This window comes from Nuphar pumila, chromosome 7 (assembly GCF_984573655.1).
Source record: "Nuphar pumila chromosome 7, dmNupPumi1.hap1.1, whole genome shotgun sequence".
NCBI lineage: Eukaryota > Viridiplantae > Streptophyta > Magnoliopsida > Nymphaeales > Nymphaeaceae > Nuphar > Nuphar pumila.
In genome coordinates, this window is record NC_143255.1 from 22,418,787 (window position 1) to 22,430,716 (window position 11,930).

At 36.8% G+C, this 11,930-nt stretch overlaps 1 long non-coding RNA gene across 2 annotated transcripts; it reads left to right on the forward strand.

Annotated features, from left to right (window-relative positions):
* Positions 1-2,189: 2,189 nt before the first annotated feature.
* On the forward strand, positions 2,190-11,226 carry LOC149831501 (uncharacterized). 2 transcript variants are annotated; one of them, XR_016433288.1, is made up of 3 exons: positions 2,190-2,442; positions 3,952-4,130; positions 10,801-11,226. It is a non-coding gene; the product is annotated as an uncharacterized LOC149831501 (long non-coding RNA). The 2 variants fall into 2 exon arrangements; XR_016433289.1 differs by lacking the exons at positions 3,952-4,130; positions 10,801-11,226 and adding an exon at positions 3,586-3,892.
* Positions 11,227-11,930: the final 704 nt, after the last annotated feature.

Genomic DNA, 11,930 nt, shown 5'->3' on the forward strand with positions numbered 1-11,930 from the left:
TAGAGAAAACATGGCTAGATTTTTTTTTTCTTCTTTTTTTAATAACTCACTTTCTTTTACAATGTTTATCATTAATAACATAAGAAGTAAGAAATACATAAATGTTCAATGACAAGAAAATTAAAAACTACCAAGTGCTCTGCTGAAGTAAAGGTAGCCGATCATGTCCTGCCTGTACTAGTGTGCTTGGAACCTGCAGTTGTAATTATACAGGGGGTGAATCTACAACCCAGTAAGAAATAATTATAAGTAAATAAAAACTTTAACTTACAACTGTAGTTGACTCTAAGCTCCTAATCTAAGTTTAGTTTTCGACACACCATAAAAGTTTGTATGTTTTAATTATGCTCTATTAACTCTCTCAAACACTCTATCACACCAAACTATCACTAGGTTGGTTATATTAATCATAGCCATCTATGGGCATAGCAACCCACGTAGAACACCTCAATTTTATATATTGGCTAGACTATGAACTATACACTCTCAGTGATCCTCGAACTACGAGGTACTGCAGTAAAATAAAAAAAGAACCTCACCGGTAGCTAATTGGGAGGTCAAACTCAATCTCAATCTCGGCATGGTTCATACTACATCCTAACTATAATGGTTTTCAACCATCCATGATTGTCTAGAGTCCTAAACACTGTATGAGTATAACCCTAAGTCATATATTAAGTTCATCACATTGGACAACATTTTGAAGCTTGTATTTCACTCATTCTCTCACAAGTGATGTCGTGAAATAATCATGATGGATCTCACTCTTTAATCTCATAATGACATTAGGGTTCACACTTATCTCATACTAAGTACACAATGATATAGAGTCTCAACATCGTTAAATCATCGATGATTCACTCTCCATGGTGGCTGCACTCTAGCCTCAAACCAGGTAGTCTTTTCTATAGGTCACCATTTCTGGGATTTAAGAGGTTATGCATGTTAATCCTAATCTATCTATTCACATGATATGAATAGAATAAAGGGACTCAAGTCTAATTGCAATTTCATAATAAAACATGTTACTATCACACATATATTCTATCATAAAATAATTTATTTCTAATATGCATGACATATCAAGACTAATACGTGTATATAATTATCTCATAATTTCATGTATGATCATTTTATGTATATCATGTTCACACTCAAGAGCTATATTTTTAATTATGCTAATTCATAACATTACAATAACATGCAACACAGTATGATTTATTCACTACTAAAATTACTTATAATATCCCTTACCTCGAATATGAATAGTGTACTCTAATCACAATCGAGTCTCAAGATGCTCTAATAGTAGGATTTGGTTATTATAGAAACATATTTTTATTAATACACATAACTTTTTATATTTTCACAAAATTATCAAAATACTTCTTCTGAATTGACTCGTCTGACCTTAATTTTTGTGCCCCTAATTTGACCAAATAAGAGGATGAATAGATTCTCCTATACGATACGAGTCCAACGCACCAAAACTATCAAAATTCTTAGTTCAGAGTGCAAAGTTATGCCTATTTTATCAAAACGGATCTTAGGTACACACAAGGGTACTTTAGTTATTTTGATAATTATTTTCAAAATTCAAAATTTAATCACAAACTAGATCTAGATCCATTTTTAATCTAGATCCAAAATTGTCTAACTGAATCCAGACTCATTTCTAATCTACATCCAAAACTAATCCATCCAACAATGAGTTGGATCTAGATCCAACTCTAATATGGATAAAAAATTATTAGACTGGATCCAAACCAAGTTTTAATCTAAATCTAGAACTGATCCATTCGGTTGGATCCAGATTTACTTTTGATCTAATCTAATAATGATCCAAACCACATCCAGTTCTGTTCTAAATCCAAAACAGTCAGACAGGATTCCGATCTAGATCTCTCTTGATTCAGCTTTATTTGGATCGATTTAGACTGACTGGATCTAGAATTGGTCTGATCCAGATCAAACCGAATCCATACCGAGAATCAAGACCCAGTCAGACCCGACTCGGTCTGGTTCTGATTGAGTCATTTCACACAGGTTCAGTTATGACTGATTCCATTTGAACCGGTTTGGTTCTGACCCGTTCTAAGTCGAGTCGATTCAGACCGGTTTGATCCATTTTTTTTCTTTTTACTCACCTGGTTCAATCCGGGTGCGACCCAAACTCGGCACACGGTCCGGTCTGGGTCGCACCCAGACCGACCTTCCGCCTTCTCAGACGTAGAGGAGCCGGCCCTCTCTCTCCTTCCTCCAGTGACAGAGGGGCCGGCCACCCGCGCCGGCCGGCTGGCCCTCTCTCTCTCTTTCGCAGTACCCTCTTTTTTTTTTCTGTTTCTCTGCAACTCGCCGGCAGCAATGGTTGCCGGCCCTCTTTTCGTTCGGAAAAAGCAAGAAAGAAAAGAAGAAACCTTACTTGGAGTCGCCGGCCGTCCGGTAAGTCCCTTGATTTTTTTTTCTTCCACGTTTCTCTCTCTCTCTCTCTCTCTCTCTCTCTCTCTCTGCCGCTTGCTTGATGCGTGGTGGAGGGGGGCTGTGTGAGGGCTTTTATAGCCCTCACGCAGGGTGAGGGAGATGAGGATAAACGTCACCCCCTCCCGCGGATCGTGGGGGGTGAGTTTTATCTTCATCCCCCCGTAGGCGGTTCCCCTAAATGGGGAGCCGTCTCCCCCTTTTTTTTTTTTAAATTCTATCCCCTCCGACGATTTCGTCGCGCGGGGGGGGGGGGGGGGGGTTACAATAGCTGCTCAAATTTACAGATTTCCATCTGAATTCTATTGTTATCAGAAAAGATAAAGTGATCTGTTGTGATAGAACACCATAGAAATACGAGTATGCAAACCTCTCCTTTTTGTTGCCATCGAGAAGCAGAGCTTTTATTTTATCCCATTATTTCTCGTCTTGTTAGATCTATGATAAACCATTGAACTTGTATCTCAAGTCTTTTAGTGTGAGCAATTTTCACTGTAATTTTAATTTCTTGTTTTTTCTCTTTCCACTCTGACCAGATCAATGTCTATGTTTCTGGCCTTTAGTGGCATTTTAAGTCAACACCGTAATAAAATCTCCATAATTTTGATTTGGAAAGAGAGCAGTATACATAGTTGAATTTATCTTATTTCAAGTAGAAGTTAAAGTTGATGTATTCCCTAAACTCTATCTGAATGTGAACGAACTTAATTTGTTCTGAAACTAGTAACTGGATCCTACACTAATTAGGAATCGGATGATATATAAGAAACGAGATATCCACGGAAATATAAAGTGGTTCTTTCTAGTTTCTATATGTATTAGGGGGATTTAGAAGTTTTTTGCAGTAGGCAAGAATTACAAGTTAATGAAAGCAAATTGAATTGAAAACTCTACAGGAAATTTTCTGAAATATTTTGTATTTTTCTCTTACTAATTTCTAGCAATGTGGACTGAGAGTAGAGGTTTATTATTTCTTCATTCAGATCATATTTGTTACAGGTAAGTAAAGTTGTAGAATGCCATTAGCATATGAGATCCAAATCCCCCGTACCACAAGCTAGTAACAAGTAGCTCTAAAACCAACTTTATTGTATTGTTTGGTTGCAGCTCTCCTCTCCGCCACTGGGTTCTGATGCCTATGTAATGGATTCATAATTAGAAGCAGAAGCAACTCATTATGCCATAGAAAGGTCTCATTCTGGTTTCTCTTTCTTTTATGGTACTCAATTGTCCCTTTTCATTCCTACCTCTAGTATCTGTCTTCAAAAAACAGGACCCATGATAGCCTGCTAAATGCTTGATATAAAACTGGATCAAGATGTAGAAATGATGGAGGAGATAGTTCCCTTTGTTATTTTCTATTGTGTGAACTGTAGAATGAAATCTCAATAAACCTTGTTTGCGTTTGTTCCTACTGTATTTCTTGTGTCTCTGGTGCTGTCATGATAATCTCAATAAATTTTTTTAAACAAGAACACTTCGACAAGTTGGATTTCTCAATGTCCAATCTCAATTACAAGGATCGCGATGATTGGCAGATGAATCTTCCCCTATCTCAGTCTATTTTTCGGAGCACATCTTCGATATCCTTCCAGTCCATTTCTTGTGTAATGGATTCAAGTCGATCATTGCAGCAGGAACAGCCACTTGAGGTGCAACCAAATCTAATTTAAGTATCTCTTTCTTTGATAGCACTTCTTTGTTGCTTTTCATTTGACCTAAAGGGTCTTCTGGGCTACTACCATAGTGCCTGCAGATTCGTTTTTTCTGTGTTTGAAAGAAAGAAGCCTCTCGTGATAACCTGATACATAATTTGATATTAAAGATAGATTAAAATTATAAACTATTGATAAAATGTTTTCTTAGTTGACCTTTATTGTTCGGATTATAGAAGGTCACTTGATTAAAGCTTGATTTTGTTTTCTTCTATAGTATTTCCTGTATCTATATATAAGGTCCTGATTCAAAAGTTCCTCTTTCTCTACTAAGGTGCTGACTTTAGCGTCCAAATTGGGCTTGATGTCCCAAACTTCAAGATATGTTTATTCTAGTGGTTTTTTCATAGAGAAAATCTGAAACTAAATGATCTGTTTGCTATTTTCCTGTAATTAATTTGATATTTTTATGTTTATGCATTGTCATATTACTCTTGACAATGTTGAGGGAGGCAGGTTGATACTAAATGAGCTAGGTTTGTTTTCAGTTGAGATCAGTGAATATAAAATCTGATCATTTTTTCTTTCAATCCTGGGAAACAGAAGTTTAAAAGGAATAACTTATGACAGAGGACAGCATACAAAACCTTCATCAACTAATGAGTACATTTTGTAGTATGGTTTATCTGTTGGACTGACTCCAACTTTACTAGATCGTTACTTCATGAGTTTTCTATAACTTTAGATATTATTGCTCAGAAAAATCAACATCAATATGCGCAAACTTCCATAATCACACTCAACAATCAGACATTGATAATCAGGCATACAAAGGTTGTGAAAATGTAATTCACTATAATTGCTAAAAGATGACAAGTTGGTGACTTCTTGCTTATGCAGAGCATCTTGGACAATATGTCAATCCTCCTCACAAACATCTGATTTAAACTCACCTATAACTGCATCTGATTTAAACTCACCTATAACTGCAACTCAAACTCCAGCAGATAATGTGATTCAAATACCAGAAGTGTGAAACTTTCACATGAGGGACTGACATGGTCAGGGTTACAAAATGCTTGAAATTTCAGATCAAATGTTTTGGTTACTAGCTGTACTACGTCTTCTACTATAACTGCAACTCAAACTCCAGCAGATAATGTGATTCAAATACCAGAAGTGTGAAACTTTCACAAGGGACTGACATGACCAAAGTTACAAAACGCTTGCAGTTTCAGATCAAATGTTTCTGTTACTAGCTGTACTACGTCTTCTATCCATTATGTCTAAACAGAAGTGAACGTGGAATCCAGTGGCGGAGCCAGGGGTGGGCATGGGTGGGCGGTCGCCCACCCCAGAATTAGAAACCGAGTCGAAATATGATACGACTCGGGTCTTCTTCTTCATTCCCCACGATTTGGAGGTTGCATTCTTTCAAGAAGATCAGAGCAGGGTCGTGCAGGAGTGGGGATCACGTCTCCCTGTGATACAGAGTTGCTCTGCCTCGATGCTGTGGCGAGGACCGTCCCCTCCGAGAGAGTGCTGAGGAGGCACCTCAGTTGGAAGACCTTCGGCTTGCTGCTGGATCACCACCGAGAAGGAGGTGTCTCAACTACGGAAACAGGCTTTCGATCTCGATGTATGATCTTCACCACCATGGAAGCTTCGTGCCACTGCGCCACCGACAGAGGTCGATGATCACCACCCGAAGTCTGCCCACCCAAAAAAAAACTTCTGGCTCCGCCACTGGTGGAATCCCTCACCACAGCAACTTCTATGCCCTAATATTTTTGTACTTATTGGATGTTTTTCTCTATTAAAATCATAAAATAAGCATAGTATCTTATCCTTCCCCCCCCCCCCCCCCCCCACACCCCCTCTTTTTTCTCTTTGTGGCATTCATAGAAATGTCTTTATTACAAAATGTACGTTGTATATGAGGTCCAATAGACCTCAATTTTATAGGGGTTCCCTCCAATCGAGAGCTTATAGATTTTTTATAATTAACTTCAAAAACACTATGAGCCAAGAGAATTCATGTTAGGAAATCACAAGCAAAACGATAACAAAACACAACGATAAAAAAGATAACCAAAGAAGAACATAGGATATACGTGGTTCAGTCTATGACCTACGTCTACAGCCAAAGAGAAGTGAAGTTTTACTATGATGAATAAAAAAGGAGATACATCCACACCTTCGATGCCAAAGACCCCAATGGAGCTCTCTAAAAAAGCTACTACACATTCTACCTAATGCCGCCTTTTTATAGCCCATACACATGAGATTGTCATATTTTAATTATGACTCTATCACCCCATAAATATTCCACTCTCACATAAGGAAGGACTAAAGAAGACAAAAAAGTGGACTGTACAAGGATACAATTTTCCATGATTTGAAAAGTCAAAGTAATCTCCTTGGTAGATTAGGTCTTCACATGAGATTATAAAATTGTGCTACCATGGGTTTTCTATCTCAATCGAAATGGGTCATGGAGTGAAGCGGGTCCAGAATTCATGGCACACGTAACAAATCTCCACCTTGGCTTGAATTCACTCAAAGCCTCATAAATAACAAACTTTTTCCACCTTCTCCATAAATGCTCTACAAGGCTCAACTCAAAACAATCAACCGATACCAATCAAGTTCAAAGAATACTTGAACTTAACATAAAACTGACTTGGTTAATGCGTTAGTTGTATTATCTGTAGTACCAATGTTTTTTACAATAATGTGTCATTGGGTAGTAATATCATAAATAAAGTGGTACCTGACATCAATATGCTTTATTCTCTCATGAAACATCTGGCTTTTGGTCAAGTGAATAGCACTCTAACTGTCACAATAGACTAGTATTTTCTTGGCCCAAGCTGAGCTCACCAAAGAGTTTAAAATGTACAAAAATAAGGGTACCTAGAGGTTTGGCATCTGCCTTGCCAAAACATTCAAGAACCTTTTCAACATATTTCTTTTGACTCAAATACAGCTTGTCGGCCTTTCAATCTCTTTGAATCTCCATGCCAAGAATCTTCTTAGTTGGACCCAAATCTTTCATTTTAAACTCATTAACCAATTGTGTTTTTAACTTCTTGATTTCAAATATATCTTTCACTGCAATCAAAATATCATCAACATAAAGCATCAAGTAGATAAAGGAGCCACCAGGAAGATTTCTGTAATAGACAACTATCATACATACTTTTGCAATAGCTAAAACTCAACATAAAAAAATCAAGCATTCTATATCATTGCCTAAGAGACTATTTTAAGCCATACAAAGATTTCTTCAATAGGCAAACATGGTCTTCTTTACCTTAAATCACAAAACCTTCTAGCTGATGCATATAAATTTGTTCCCTTAATTCACCATGTAAGAAAGTAGTTTTAACATCAAGTTGCTCTAATTTCAAATCATACATGACAACTAGGGCAAGTAAAACATGAATAAGGTTATCTTTAACAGTTGCAGAGAAAACATCATTAAAGGCAATTTCTTCTAGTTGACTATAGCCCTTTACAACCAATGGTGTTGTATATCTAGTATCTTCAAAACTTAAGGCACATTCCTTCTTCTTGAAGACCCATTTGCAACCAACAATCTTCTTACTTTGTGGTTTCACCAGCTAACAAATTTGGCTTTTGTGAAGAGATTCAATTTTTTCATGCATAGCCACCAACCACTTATCAGAATCAATTGAAATAATAACTTGGGAATATGATAAGGTGCCATTGCAGTTAATTGACTGTGCAACTGATAAAAAATAAACAATGATTTCAGCATACACATATTTTTGTTGTGGTCAGATCTCTCTCCTTTGTCTGCCCAGGGCTATGTTGTACTTCTCCGGGTCTTCATGTTGCTGAGGCACCGCGACTTCTTCTATATGGCTAGGAGTCTGAAGACTCTGAACTAGAGATGTCTCAAAAAAAGTTTGTCTAGGAACAGAGCCTTCAACTTCTAATTCTACCCTTTCTATTGAAATTGACTCATTATGAATCTTTTCTATGTTATGAAGAGAAAGAATCCTTTCTTGGATGCAACATAGACAGCTCATCAAAGGCCACATCTCTACTAATTATAAACTTAGGAGTTTTAAGATCAGTTCACCATAATCTATACCCTCACTTCATATGCATAACCAAGGAAAATACTCTTTTTAGCTCTTGGCTCAAGTTTGTCATTACTAACATGAGCATATGCAGGAAAACCAAATATTTTCAAATCAGAGTAATACGAGGGAGTATTAGATCATACCTCTTCAAGAGTCTTACACTGAATAACCAAAGATAGAGATCGATTTATCAAGTGACATGTCATATAGGTTGCCTTTGCCCAAAACTTTCCCTAGTCATGCATTAGAGAGCATGCAACAAAGTCTCTCTAACTTCTTGTACATGTGTTCTATCACTCTATTTTGTTATGGCATCACTACAACAGTGTGATGTCTGATGCCACCCTCATCTTTGCAGAATTCAATGAAATCATTATTGCAAAATTCAAGATCATTATCAGTCTTGAATCTCTTAATCTACTTCCCTACTTGTTTCTCAAGTAAAGTCTTCCACCTCTTAAAAGTAACAAATGCCTCAATAAAATTCATCCTGTAAATTGCACCGCCTTTTGAAACAACTTGATTAGGCCCTCATAGATATGAGTGAATGTAATCTAAGGTTACCTTAGTTGTTTTCACTTCAAAAAACACAGTGCTCACAAAAATCCATCTTTCATATACTCTGACTACAAAAGAAACATGTTTTGCTTAACAGTCATGTATTTCTTACTCATACGACAAAGAGTCATATGACATATCTTGGTAGTGTCAAATTCAGATAAGGAAGAGGACAAAATTGCAGCTTAGCCTATTACCGTGGAGCCTTATAATACATAGATACTCCCAATCTTTTTGCCTTTCATCAACTTGTGCACCGCTACCAACCTTCACAACTCCACCTTCAGTTGAATACCTGCATCCATTTTCATCAAGAGTACCTAACTAGATGGGGTTCTTTTTCAACTTTGAAACATGTCTAACATCCGACAACATTCTGATCACACCATCATGCATCTTAGATCAAACAGTGCCCTTGCCAGTCATTTTACAAGTTGCATTATTGCACATCAATACAAACCACCACCAATGACTTTATATGAAGAAAAACACTCTCGGTTCAGACACGTGAAAAGAACACCTAGAATCAAGAATCCACTCATCACTGGATCTAATCCCATCGCTAGTTGCAACAAGGACATCAATATCAACATCAATTTGAGTGATACTAGCTTATGCAGTGGGTTCTGATACTAGCTTATGCAGTGGGTTCTTTCTTTTTTCTGATCCTTGTCATCTTTTGGCTGCTTATTTTTTAGCTTGAAGCACTCGGACTTGATGTGCCTTTTCTTGTGACAATAGTTACAAGTCAAGTTCTTATTTCTAAATTTTGAACTTAACCTGTTTTTACTATTGTTGACATGTCTATCCTTAGTGTATCCTCTAACAACCAATCCCATTGACTGGTCACCACCTTTGCCAAAAGTAAACTCTTTATCAATTTGTTCTTTACTCATAAGCTTGGTTTTGACCTAATCTACGATGAGAGATTCTCGACCATAAGTCATGGTATTTCTTAAGTTCTTATATGAGGGCAATAAAGAGCATAATAGTAAAAGAGCTTGATCTCCATTATCAATCATCACATCTATGTTTTTCAACTCCATAATAATATACATAAATTTACTAATATGATATTTGATAGTCGTACCTTTTGGCATGTGAAAGGTGTATAAATATTGTTTCGATCAGGACCAATCGATTTCTAAGAGACTTAGTCAAATATAGTTCTATTAACTTCTCCCAAAGTTGAGTAGTTGTCTTCTCCATGAGGATTTCTTGGGGAACATCATTGGTCAGGGCTTTGTCGTCTAACTCTTTTCAATCATCATTAGTCATGGTGACATACTTTTTTTTTCTTTCCTGGACAAGGCCTTCTTCAATCGTTGTTGTTTTAATACAACAAGCATCTTCATTTGCCGCTCATAACACCATCAAGTTTCTCAATATTAAACTTCAATATCAAAGTCGTCGACATTGCGAAAGGATCAAACGACACTTTGATACTAGTTTGTTAGGAAATCATAAGCAAAACAATAACAAAACATAACAATAAAAAATACAGTAACTAAAGGAAAAGAACACATGATATTCATGGTTTGGTCTATGACCTACATCCATGGGCAAAGGAAAGCAAAATTTCACTATGATGAGTAAAAAAGGAGATACACCCAAACCTTCAATGCCAAAGACTCCCGAGGAAGCTCTCAAAAAGCTATTGTAGGACAAGGTATGAAATAATAATATCTCAAAAAATAAAGAGAACTGCTCTTTTGCTGCTTATTTTGTGTTGTTGCAAAGGAAACATGTCATCTGTTCTGGAGCTGCCCTTTCTTGAAAGATCTACTATCACATGCTTCGGGAGGGGGAATCTCAATTGAGAATTTGTGCCTCCTCTCATATCTTTCATTGTTGCAGAAAGGGTCAGGAAGCTTGGGAGTAGATAGTTGTTTGTTTGGAGATGTTGGATTCTTCTCATGTGAAGGTGTATTTGGTTAGAAAGGAACAACCGAATCTTCAAAGATTCTTACATCTGTTTTGGTGTTCTGCAACAGAAAATCAAGTGAGATGTAAGGGAGAGGTTAGAGCTTAAATGACCAAGCCTAGATTTAAGCTTGGTTGGTGATTGTTGCATTGGAACATTGGTGAGAAATTAATTGTTTTGTACACAGAGATGTCACTCTCTAAGCTTGTATTCCTGCCCTTCTTATTTTCTTTTCCTGCATTTTTTCTCATATGTATGATCTTCGTTGACAAGTGATTGCTAGCTCATCACCTGTCTACTTGTTTTTAATTTACTATTTTGAATGAATTTATTAAAAAAAACAAATGGAGAGAACAATAGCAAAATACAGAGAACTTAAACAACTAGATAGTTGGGGGAATCGTTGAATGGCTACATGGTTGGTGTTTAGGTGCTTAAGGTACTATGTTGATATTTTTCATTGCTTAATGTTAGTATTTTAGACATTACTACCCTTTATGATTTTGTTCGTCATTCATGGTTGGTGTTTAGATGCTTAAGGTACTATGTTGATATTTTTCATTGCTTAATGTTAGTATTTTAGACATTACTACCCTTTATGATTTTGTTCGTCATTCATGGTTGGTGTGGATCCCTATTTTTGAAAAGAATTTAAAATGGATATTTTTAAAAATGGACTCAGATTTTAGACTCTGAAAGACAAGTATTCTGTTATTTAAGAATACAAGCATTTTCTTCAGCAACTCCGCTTGTGTAGTTATACACTGCCGGTCCCAAGCCCGGATAAAGGAGGAGGGTTGCGGTAGGCCTGTGACAGCCAACATAAAAACTTTGTCATATCCTATGAAAATGAACCAATATGGAGGGAGTCTCACCTAGTAACATTTAAAAGTGGGGTTAATACGAGTCAAATAGATTTTTTCCTACTTAGAAAGAGAGATAGGGGTTGTTGCATCGATTGTAAGGTTATACCAAGAGAAAGTGTAGCTACACAACATAGAGTCTTAATTTTAGATCTTAGAATTAGACAATGCCGCAAAAGGGATAGACATAGGATAGATCCTAGAATTAAGTGGTGGGCACTGAAAGGAGCTAAACAAGGAATGTTTGTAGAGCAGGTAGTTAAGGAAGTTGATTGGTGTCTCGAGGTGGATTCAGAATCAATGTGGAATAAGATAGCGGGTGGTATGAGAAAAGTAG